Raw genomic sequence first — 10996 nt, forward strand, 5'->3', positions numbered from 1 at the left:
TAATTGACCTTGTAATCAGATTTTGGTGATCTTTAAGTAGACAAGTCAAAATTTCAAAAACCCCCCTTATGGTGTAGGGTACCTGGCCTTCTCTGATGTAATCAGAGTTAGATTTGATTAAGTGATTTTATAAAAAAACAGCTAGGAAGCACAATTTAGCAGTGGGTTGCAGAGAAAAAAAATATGCTGGCAGAAAAGTCCAATTGAGTGATTAAACAGCTCTTCATTTTCTGATTTTATGTTTATGCTAACAAATTTGCTCTCTGAAAAGTGTCCACAAAGCCAAGTCTCTGATTAACACCTTTGTAGGAATGGTTTTTCACCTATTACTGAAATAAACTTGCTTCATTGGAAAGGCATCAAAGATGCATCCTCATTTCAATGTCTACTGAAATAATACAGGTTGACACCAGGAAACGTCACTGCATCCTTGCTGCTTCCTCACGGGGAAGTCTGTTTAATGTGAAAACAAGGTGATATCTAATCAGCACACAGGTAAGGAATTAAGAAAATCTTTCTTTGTGGGTGAAGATGTTTCTCACAAATTGTTGTCCCAAGGCATCATTGAAATTCAAGATGGAAGATGATTTTCATATATCACTTGTACATTTTGCATTGCTCTTCTGGTGACAATGTAGTTTGTTTTTGTCAATTACCATTTCAGTAATAGGGTAAAGAAAATTAAGTGGATTTTTTAAAGAAAACAATGCTGTCAATATACTATTAAAACAAATTAAAATGATAAAAGTTATTGTACTTTAAGTAAAAATAAAAGAGCCAAAATATCAATCCCAGTTTTTGATTACTTTAATTATAAAAAAAAAAATGCACATAGCAGAGGATAGTTTCGATCAATCGACCTCTGGGTTATGGGCCCAGCATGCTTCCATTGCACTACTCTGCTGCTCATGGAAGTGTAAGAGATCCTGAAGACTAAATTGATTAAAGGCCTAAAAGTACTGGACTATAAGGAAAGACTTACTAGGCTGAATATTTATACACTAGAAAAGAGGTGCCTAAGAGGAGATATTATTAATATCTTCAAATATGTAAAGATACATAACAAAGAGTTATCAGAGGAATTATTTATTAAAAGAACACGTGGTCACTCGCTGCGACTGGAGGAAAGTTCAGAACGCAATGGAGGAAAGGTTTCTTCACTGTTAGGGCAATCAGGATGTGGAATTCCCTGCCAGGGAAGGTGGTAATGGCGGACTCTGTAATTGGATTTAAAAAAGGAATGGATACATTTCTGAATGAAAAAGCTATCCAAGGTTATAATACTTAAAATATCAACATGGTTAATCCGGGGGTAACATGAGTTATAGTAGCTAACTAGTCATAAAACATTATTCAGCAAGTATGTAGAATCATCACAACTTAAAACAGGTTGAACACGATGGGCAATTTGCCTCTATTCAACCTCAAAAACTATGTTACTATATTACTATGTTATTGTAGTATACAGAACACCACAATGCAATGAGCAGTGATAGTGAGCACTGATGAGGATACTAGAACTGACACTGAGCAGCAAGATGCAGCACTGGACTATTAGTAATGTACTGTAGTATGCTGAGCACCACAATGCAGCACAAGACAATGAGCAGTGATACTGAGCACTGATGAGGATACTACTGAGAACTGACACTGAGCAGGAGAGACACACTACTAGTATTACTGAGCAGCAATAAGTAACCACTGATACTGAGCACTGATATTGAGATTTCCACTGAGAGAACATAGCCACGTCCTCTCCGCTCTCTCTTCAATGCACGAGTAAAAATGGCAGCAACGCGCAGCTCTTTATATGGAATCCGAATCTCGCGAGAATCCGACAGCGGGATGATGACATTTTCCCTTGTTCAGGTTTTCCGAGTCAGGCGGGAACAACCGAGCCTGCCTCGGACCAGTGTAAACCACGTGGAGTTCGTGGGGAATTCGGTTCTCGGAGAACCGAACCCGCTCCTCTCTACCTTATACCCATCAATTTTTTTATTTTCAATCTAAGCCCCTGCAGTTTTCTGTAAGCATCTGCTTCGCTATGATGATCAACAAGTCACAAGGGCAAACACTCAGGGTTTGAGGCGTAGATCTTAGGACCAGCTGCTACAAGCATGGCAGAGGTGTCACTATCACTGGTGACACACAGAGAGGTGGCGAGGGAGATTGTAATGCAGTGCGCGCAGATAAGCAGCGCAATGGTAAAAAGGAGGCATGGTTTCATAGGTAGGGGCGTGGCCTGGTGGCCTGAATCTACATTTTGTTGCTCCGGGTGTCCCGGGGGTTGGGGGCTGCACCCGGGGACTAGTGTGTGAGCTGTGCTGGCTCCTGCACAGTGACAGGGCATGGCCACCCAGCATGACGCCTCCCTTCTTGACCATGCTGTAATTGCAGTCGCACTGCAGTTCAGCGTGATCATAAAAAATGGTGTAGGCTCCTGCTGGTGCAGACTGTATGTGCGCGCAGGAAGCCGCCACCATTTTTGTGATCACAGCGGCTGAATGTGATGTCATACAGCCGCTGTGACCACGCCCCCTGTGTCTCCTCCGTTGCAGACCCCATTTTGAAGCCTTGCCCCCGCACCGCTCCATCCCTGACTTGGAAATGGAGTGTTGCTGACCCACCTCTCCCCCCCTTCCCCACCCCGATTGACAGGCAGAGGCGATCACATTCTCTGCGGGGTGCCGCAGAAAATGCAGGCACATGCGTATGCTCTTAGCAATTTTTGCAGTTGGATCGCTTATTGTGATTGCAATCCAACCTGAATCAGGCCCTATTACCTATCACAATGCGCTGCGGGCAGTACAAAATTGGGTTAATATAGGAGAAAAACCCCCAGACCTGTGCTCCTTAACTGTACCTGGTGGCTAGTGGAGCGGCTGCCCAGTAATCAGTGTCCACCGCAGTGCGCACACGGCCCACCCCCTACGGCCTCGCTCCCCTTCATCAGCGGCCTCGTGATCCGGAAGGGTGGTGTGTGTGTGACTGACCTTAGGATGAAACCGGAGCCTCCGCTGCAGTGACCCAGCAACCAGGGCACGGGAGTATATAGCGCCGCTGGGAGTGATGAAGCTGCAGTAAAGATGTCTATTAGACCTAGCCTGCTGCAGCCCTTGTAGATTCTCATAAAACAAGTTCTTCTTTTCTTGTCAAAATTAATAGCTAAGAATAGGCTGCCTGAGGCAGGCCCCTGTTAATTGGCCTGCTACTGAAGGCACCAACTACAAACTGAGCTCCCTGTTCATGGAAGCGGGGTTATAGAGGAGAATGCACTGAGCTTCTTGGGAACAGTCAAAAGCTTTGAGCCGGTTGGTGCCTCAGATCAAGATCCTACTCTACACCCCAATGTGAATCCTTGTGGAGTCCAGTGTACCCCACAGAAGAAATTAATGTGTCACACCCATTGGCAGCAACCTTAGAATAGCTGCTGACGGGCACAATTGAGAAAGGAAGGGGGGGGGACATTTGAATCCAGCACATAGATGCAATTCAAATATGTAATTTGTACCTTCCTATTTTAAAATATAATGGATGAACCTCACCCTGTGAGAACAATCTTCATGATCAAGAGATCTAATATGTAAAATAAGTATGAGTTGGGATAGGGCTGGGGAGGGTGGCAGCTCGGGCAGCCCCTCCCCCGTCAAGTTAAGGAGATTCAACTGAGGAAGCACAAGGGAACTCTCGTCTGGGGACAACAACTGCAGGGAGACCACATCTTTTCAGATGAACATGGGATGGCGGAAGGCTGCCTAATACTGAAGCACCATCAAATATCAAACCATATCCAACAACTAGTAACAGCATTCCTGGGGGAAGGTCTGCAGCAGACGGATTTGCATACGGTGATGTCATCCAAGCAGTGGGCCAAAGTTGGCTGGAACCCTCATCTGCATATAAAAAGAGAAAAGGGGCATGCAGGGCATGGCGGCCTTTTGCAGTGCTTGGATGACCCCTAGTTCGCATTAAACACCCCCACCCTCCTTTGGTGTGGGGCTCATGTTGGCCATGCCCCATCCCCTGAAGCATTCATGCTGATTTCTTGCAGCAGCTGGGCACTGTAACAGCTCCAGAGCTGCTCTGTAAGGCAAGTAAAAGGGTGTGGGCCCTGCAGCACCACCTGTAGTTCGCATTGTGCGTTGGAAGGCACAAAGTAAGCAGACGGGAGGAGAAGTCAGGATAGTACACAAGGGCATCCTTTTCTCTTAGTCCGTAGAGGATGCTGGGGTCACATTAAGAACCATGGGGTATAGACGGGATCCGCAAGAGACATGGGCACTTTAAGACTTTCAAAGGGTGTGAACTGGCTCCTCCCTCTATGCCCCTCCTCCAGACTCCAGTTATAGGAACTGTGCCCAGGGAGACGGACATTTCGAGGAAAGGATTTATTGTTAAACTAAGGTGAGCATCTTACCAGCTCACACCTTAAGCATGCCGCAGAACGTGGCATTCAACAGAACACAAGCCAACGGCATGAACAATTGCAGCAAAAAGCTGACCAGAACCGTAACACAACATGTGTATAACCACAAGTAATAACTGCAGACACAGTATGGACTGGGACGGGTGCCCAGCATCCTCTACGTACTAAGAGAAAAGGATTTACCGGTAGGTATTAAAATCCTATTTTCTCATACGACCTAGAGGATGCTGGGGTCACATTAAGAACCATGGGGTTATACCAAAGCTCTTGAACGGGTGGGAGAGTGCGTACGACTCTGCAGCACCGAATGACCCAACTTGAGGTTATCATCAGCCAAGGTATCAAACTTGTAAAACTTAGCAAAAGTGTTTACTAAATAGCTGCTCGGCAAAGTTGCAATGCCGAGACTCCCCGACCAGCTGCCCAGGATGAACCCACCTTTCTAGTAGAATGGGTCTTCACCTAATTCAGTAACGGCAATCCTGCCGTGGAATGAGCATGCTGAATTTTACCACAGATCCAGCGCATAATGGTCTGCATGGAAGCAGGACACCCAATCATGTTGGGAGCATACAGGACAAACAGAGCCTCTGTTTTCCTAATCTGAACCGTTCTGGTGACATAAATTTTCAAAGTTCTGACCACAGCCAGAGACTTTGACTCAACGAAGGTGTCAGTGGCCAAAGGCACCATGTGGAAAGATGAACCACCTTCGGCAGAAATTGTTGACGTGTCCTCAATTCTGCTCTATCTTCATGAAAGATCAAATAAAGGCTCTTGTGATACTGCATGGTTTGTACTGTTTTCCATGTGCTCCCAGATCTTTCAAGCAAGTAGCATGGTCAAGAAAGTTCTGTTTGAAAAGAAACAAACATTTACTGTCATTGTTATGCAAATAAACTTACATTAAAGCTAACAAGAAAGCACACTCGTTCTGTCTTTAAACTGATAAAAGAAACCCCAATAATATGGGGCATGCAAAAATTGAGATAAAACTCAGTTTTGCTCCTCTCCACGGAAATCTTTAATAAAAGGCGAAATATTTGTTAGTTCTGAAGAGAAACCAGAGCATGACCAAGATTCCACCTGTCGCCTGAGTGCCATGCCAGCAGTTCTCATTCAGCTCAAAGTGAGCACCCAATTTGAATGAAAGAAAGCAGATTTCTCACCAGGCTTCCCCTTGCTATAAACATGGTTTGTACTCTTTTCCATGTGCTCCCAGATCTTTCAAACAATTAGTGTGGTCAAGAAAGTTCTGTTTGAAAAGAAACAAACATTTACTGTCATTTCTATGCAAATGAGCTTACATTAAAGCACACTCGTTCTATCTTTAAACCAATAAAATAAAACCCCAATAAGATGGGGCATGCAAAAATTGAGATAAAACTCAGTTTTGCTCCTCTCCACGGAAATCTTTAGTAAAAGGCGAAAGATTTGTTCGTTCTGAAGAGAAACCACAGCATGACCAAGATTCTACCTGTCGCCTGAGTGCCATGCCAGCAGTCCTCATTCAGCTCAAAGTGAGCACCCAATTTGAAAGAAAGAAAGCAGATTTCTCACCAGGCTTCCCCTTGCTATAAACATGGTTTGTACTCTTTTCCATGTGCTCCCAGATCTTTCAAGCAATTAGTATAGTCAAGAAAGTTCTGTTTGAAAAGAAACAAACATTTACTGTCATTTCTACGCAAATGAGCTTACATTAAAGCACACTCGTTCTATCTTTAAACTGATAAAAGAAACCCCAATAAGACGGGGCATGCAAAAATTGAGATAAAACTCAGTTTTGCTCCTCTCCACGGAAATCTTTAGTAAAAGGCAAAAGATTTGTTCGTTCTGAAGAACTAGCACAAGGGAACTCTCAAAAGAAGAACAAGGCTCTGAAACAAAGAAATCTGACTTTTACCAGAGCTGACCAGAGGAAAACACAAACACAGTCCCCCACTACCACAAATAAAGCAGTCGAGTTTCCCACATTTGGGGAAATCACAGGGGTCAGCATACCCAGAATGCAATGAATGAACCTCACCCTGGGAGAATAATCCTTATGACCATGGTATCTCCTATGCAAAATAAGTATGATTTGGGATAGAGCTGGGGAGGGCCGCTGCTCAGGCACATCTCTGTCAAGTTAAGGAGATTCAACTGAGGCAGCACAAGGGAACTCTCATCTGGGGACAACAACTGCAGGGAGAACACATATTTTCAGATGAACATGGGAGGGCAGAAGGCTGCCTAATACTGAAGCACCCCCAAACAACAAACCAAATGCAACAACTAGTGCAAGCATTCCTGGGGGAAGGCCTGCCGCAGATGGATTTGCATATGGTGATGTCATCCAAGCAGTGGGTCAAAGTTGGCTTCAACCCTCGTCTGCATATGAAAACAGAAAAGGGGCGTGCAGGGCATGGTGGCCTTTTGCGGCGCTTGTCTGACCCCTAGTTTGCATTAAACACCTCCACCCTCCTTCGGTGTGGGGCTCATGTTGGCTATGCCCCAGCCCCTGAAGCATTCAAGCTGATTTTTCTCCCAAACGAAAGACACTAGAATGAAAATTTTAAAGCCTCCTGTTAGTGCTTCATCTACACGTTATAGCCCTGAATTTTCCAATGCCTATCTCTTTGCAAAAGAGAGATATCGGCAAGGAAAAGCTGTATTGTACCTTTGCATTTTTCTCCCAAACGAAAGACACTAGAATGAAAATTTTAAAGCCTCCTGTTAGTGCTTCATCTACACGTTATAGCCCTGAATTTTCCAATGCCTAGCTCTTTGCAAAAGAGAGATATTGGCAAGGAAAAGCTGTATTGTACCTTTGCATTTTTCTCCCAAACGAAAGACACTAGAATGAAAATTTTAAAGTCTACTGTTAGAGCTTCATCTACACGTTATAGCCCTGAATTTTCCAATGCCTAGCTCTTTGCAAAAGAGAGATATCGGCAAGGAAAAGCTGTATTGTACCTTTGCATTTTTCTCCCAAACGAAAGACACTAGAATGAAAATTTTAAAGCCTCCTGTTAGTGCTTCATATACACGTTATAGCCCTGAATTTTCCAATGCCTATCTCTTTGCAAAAGAGAGATATCGACAAGGAAAAGCTGTATTGTACCTTTGCATTTTTCTCCCAAACGAAGGACATTAGAATGAAAATTTTAAAGCCTCCTATTAGTGCTTCATCTACACGTTATAGCCCTGAATTTTCCAATGCCTAGCTCTTTGCAAAAGAGAGATATCGGCAAGGAAAAGCTGTATTGTACCTTTGCATTTTTCTCCCAAACGAAAGACACTAGAATGAAAATTTTAAAGCCTCCTGTTAGTGCTTCATCTACACGTTATAGCCCTGAATTTTCCAATGCCTATCTCTTTGCAAAAGAGAGATATCGGCAAGGAAAAGCTGTATTGTACCTTTGCATTTTTCTCCCAAACGAAGGACACTAGAATGAAAATTTTAAAGCCTCCTATTAGTGCTTCATCTACACGTTATAGCCCTGAATTTTCCAATGCCTATCTCTTTGCAAAAGAGAGATATCGGCAAGGAAAAGCTGTATTGTACCTTTGCATTTTTCTCCCAAACGAAGGACACTAGAATGAAAATTTTAAAGCCTCCTGTTAGTGCTTCATCTATACGTTATAGCCCTGAATTTTCAAATGCCTATCTCTTTGCAAAAGAGAGATATCGGCAAGGAAAAGCTGTATTGTACCTTTGCATTTTTCTCCCAAACGAAAGACACTAGAATGAAAATTTTAAAGCCTCCTGTTAGTGCTTCATCTACACGTTATAGCCCTGAATTTTCCAATGCCTATCTCTTTGCAAAAGAGAGATATCGGCAAGGAAAAGCTGTATTGTACCTTTGCATTTTTCTCCCAAACGAAGGACACTAGAATGAAAATGTAAAAGCCTCCTGTTAGTGCTTCATCTACACGGTATAGCCCTGAATTTTCCAATGCCTAGCTCTTTGCAAAAGAGAGATATTGGCAAGGAAAAGCTGTATTGTACCTTTGCATTTTTCTCCCAAACGAAAGACACTAGAATGAAAATTTTAAAGCCTCCTGTTAGTGCTTCATCTACACGTTATAGCCCTGAATTTTCCAATGCCTAGCTCTTTGCAAAAGAGAGATATTGGCAAGGAAAAGCTGTATTGTACCTTTGCATTTTTCTCCCAAACGAAAGACACTAGAATGAAAATTTTAAAGCCTCCTGTTAGTGCTTCATCTACACGTTATAGCCCTGAATTTGTCCAATGCCTATCTCTTTGCAAAAGAGAGATATCGGCAAGGAAAAGCTGTATTGTACCTTTGCATTTTTCTCCCAAACGAAGGACACTAGAATGAAAATTTTAAAGCCTCCTGTTAGTGCTTCATCTACACGTTATAGCCCTGAATTTTCCAATGCCTATCTCTTTGCAAAAGAGAGATATCGGCAAGGAAAAGCTGTATTGTACCTTTGCATTTTTCTCCCAAACGAAAGACACTAGAATGAAAATTTTAAAGCCTCCTGTTAGTGCTTCATCTACATGTTATAGCCCTGAATTTTCCAATGCCTATCTCTTTGCAAAAGAGAGATATCGGCAAGGAAAAGCTGTATTGTACCTTTGCATTTTTCTCCCAAACGAAGGACATTAGAATGAAAATTTTAAAGCCTCCTATTAGTGCTTCATCTACACGTTATAGCCCTGAATTTTCCAATGCCTATCTCTTTGCAAAAGAGAGATATCGGCAAGGAAAAGCTGCATTGTACTTTTGCATTTTTCTCCCAAACGAAAGACACTAGAATGAAATTTTTAAAGCCTACTGTTAGTGCTTCATCTACACGTTATAGCCCTGCATTTTCCAATGCCTATCTCTTTGCAAAAGAGAGATATCGGCAAGGAAAAGCTGCATTGTACCTTTGCATTTTTCTCCCAAACGAAAGACACTAGAATGAAAATTTTAAAGCCTCCTGTTAGTGCTTCATCTACACGTTATAGCCCTGAATTTTCCAATGCCTATCTCTTTTCAAAAGAGAGATATCGGCAAGGAAAAACTGTATTGTACCTTTGCATTTTTCTCCCAAACGAAGGACACTAGAATGAAAATTTAAAAGCCTCCTGTTAGTGCTTCATCTACACGTTATAGCCCTGCATTTTCCAATGCCTATCTCTTTGCAAAAGAGAGATATCGGCAAGGAAAAGCAGCATTGTACCTTTGCATTTTTCTCCCAAACGAAAGACACTAGAATGAAAATTGTAAAGCCTCCTGTTAGTGCTTCATCTACACGTTATAGCCCTGCATTTTCCAATGCATAGCTCTTTGCAAAAGAGAGATATTGGCAAGGAAAAGCTGTATTGTACCTTTGCATTTTTCTCCCAAACGAAAGACACTAGAATGAAAATTTTAAAGCCTCCTGTTAGTGCTTCATCTACATGTTATAGCCCTGCATTTTCCAATGCCTATCTCTTTGCAAAAGAGAGATATCGGCAAGGAAAAGCAGCATTGTACTTTTGCATTTTTCTCCCAAACGAAAGACACTAGAATGAAAATTTTAAAGCCTCCTATTAGTGCTTCATCTACACGTTATAGCCCTGAATTTTCCAATGCCTAGCTCTTTGCAAAAGAGAGATATCGGCAAGGAAAAGCTGTATTGTACCTTTGCATTTTTCTCCCAAACGAAAGACACTAGAATGAAAATTTTAAAGCCTCCTGTTAGTGCTTCATCTACACGTTATAGCCCTGAATTTTCCAATGCCTATCTCTTTGCAAAAGAGAGATATCGGCAAGGAAAAGCTGTATTGTACCTTTGCATGTTTCTCCCAAACGAAGGACACTAGAATGAAAATTTTAAAGCCTCCTATTAGTGCTTCATCTACACGTTATAGCCCTGAATTTTCCAATGCCTATCTCTTTGCAAAAGAGAGATATCGGCAAGGAAAAGCTGTATTGTACCTTTGCATTTTTCTCCCAAACGAAGGACACTAGAATGAAAATTTTAAAGCCTCCTTTTAGTGCTTCATCTACACGTTATAGCCCTGAATTTTCCAATGCCTATCTCTTAGCAAAAGAGAGATATCGGCAAGGAAAAGCTGTATTGTACCTTTGCATTTTTCTCCCAAACGAAAGACACTAGAATGAAAATTTTAAAGCCTCCTGTTAGTGCTTCATATACACGTTATAACCCTGAATTTTCCAATGCCTATCTCTTTGCAAAAGAGAGATATCGGCAAGGAAAAGCTGCATTGTACTTTTACATTTTTCTCCCAAACGAAAGACACTAGAATGAAAATTTTAAAGCCTCCTGTTAGTGCTTCATCTACACGTTATAGCCCTGAATTTTCCAATGCCTATCTCTTTGCAAAAGAGAGATATCGGCAAGGAAAAGCTGCATTGTACTTTTACATTTTTCTCCCAAACGAAAGACACTAGAATGAAAATTTTAAAGCCTCCTTTTAGTGCTTCATCTACACGTAATAGCCCTGAATTTTCCAATGCCTATCTCTTTGCAAAAGAGAGATATCGGCAAGGAAATGCTGTATTGTACCTTTGCATTTTTCTCCCAAACGAAAGACACTAGAATGAAAATTTTAAAGCCTCCTGTTAGTG

General features: G+C 42.2%; 4 non-coding genes across 4 annotated transcripts; all 4 read right to left on the minus strand.

Moving 5' to 3' along the window:
• Nucleotides 1-5382: 5382 nt before the first annotated feature.
• LOC135048649 (U5 spliceosomal RNA) lies at nucleotides 5383-5498 on the minus strand. Its single transcript, XR_010240469.1, has one exon. It is a non-coding gene; the product is annotated as a U5 spliceosomal RNA (small nuclear RNA).
• A 275-nt stretch (nucleotides 5499-5773) lies between these two features.
• LOC135048641 (U5 spliceosomal RNA) lies at nucleotides 5774-5889 on the minus strand. Its single transcript, XR_010240461.1, has one exon. It is a non-coding gene; the product is annotated as a U5 spliceosomal RNA (small nuclear RNA).
• Nucleotides 5890-6163: 274 nt separating this feature from the next.
• On the minus strand, nucleotides 6164-6280 carry LOC135048651 (U5 spliceosomal RNA). Its single transcript, XR_010240471.1, has one exon. It is a non-coding gene; the product is annotated as a U5 spliceosomal RNA (small nuclear RNA).
• A 59-nt stretch (nucleotides 6281-6339) lies between these two features.
• On the minus strand, nucleotides 6340-6503 carry LOC135048538 (U1 spliceosomal RNA). Its single transcript, XR_010240386.1, has one exon. It is a non-coding gene; the product is annotated as a U1 spliceosomal RNA (small nuclear RNA).
• Between the last annotated feature and the right edge of the window lie 4493 nt (nucleotides 6504-10996).

Source organism: Pseudophryne corroboree, unplaced genomic scaffold (genome assembly GCF_028390025.1).
Source record: "Pseudophryne corroboree isolate aPseCor3 unplaced genomic scaffold, aPseCor3.hap2 scaffold_980, whole genome shotgun sequence".
NCBI classification, from domain to species: domain Eukaryota; kingdom Metazoa; phylum Chordata; class Amphibia; order Anura; family Myobatrachidae; genus Pseudophryne; species Pseudophryne corroboree.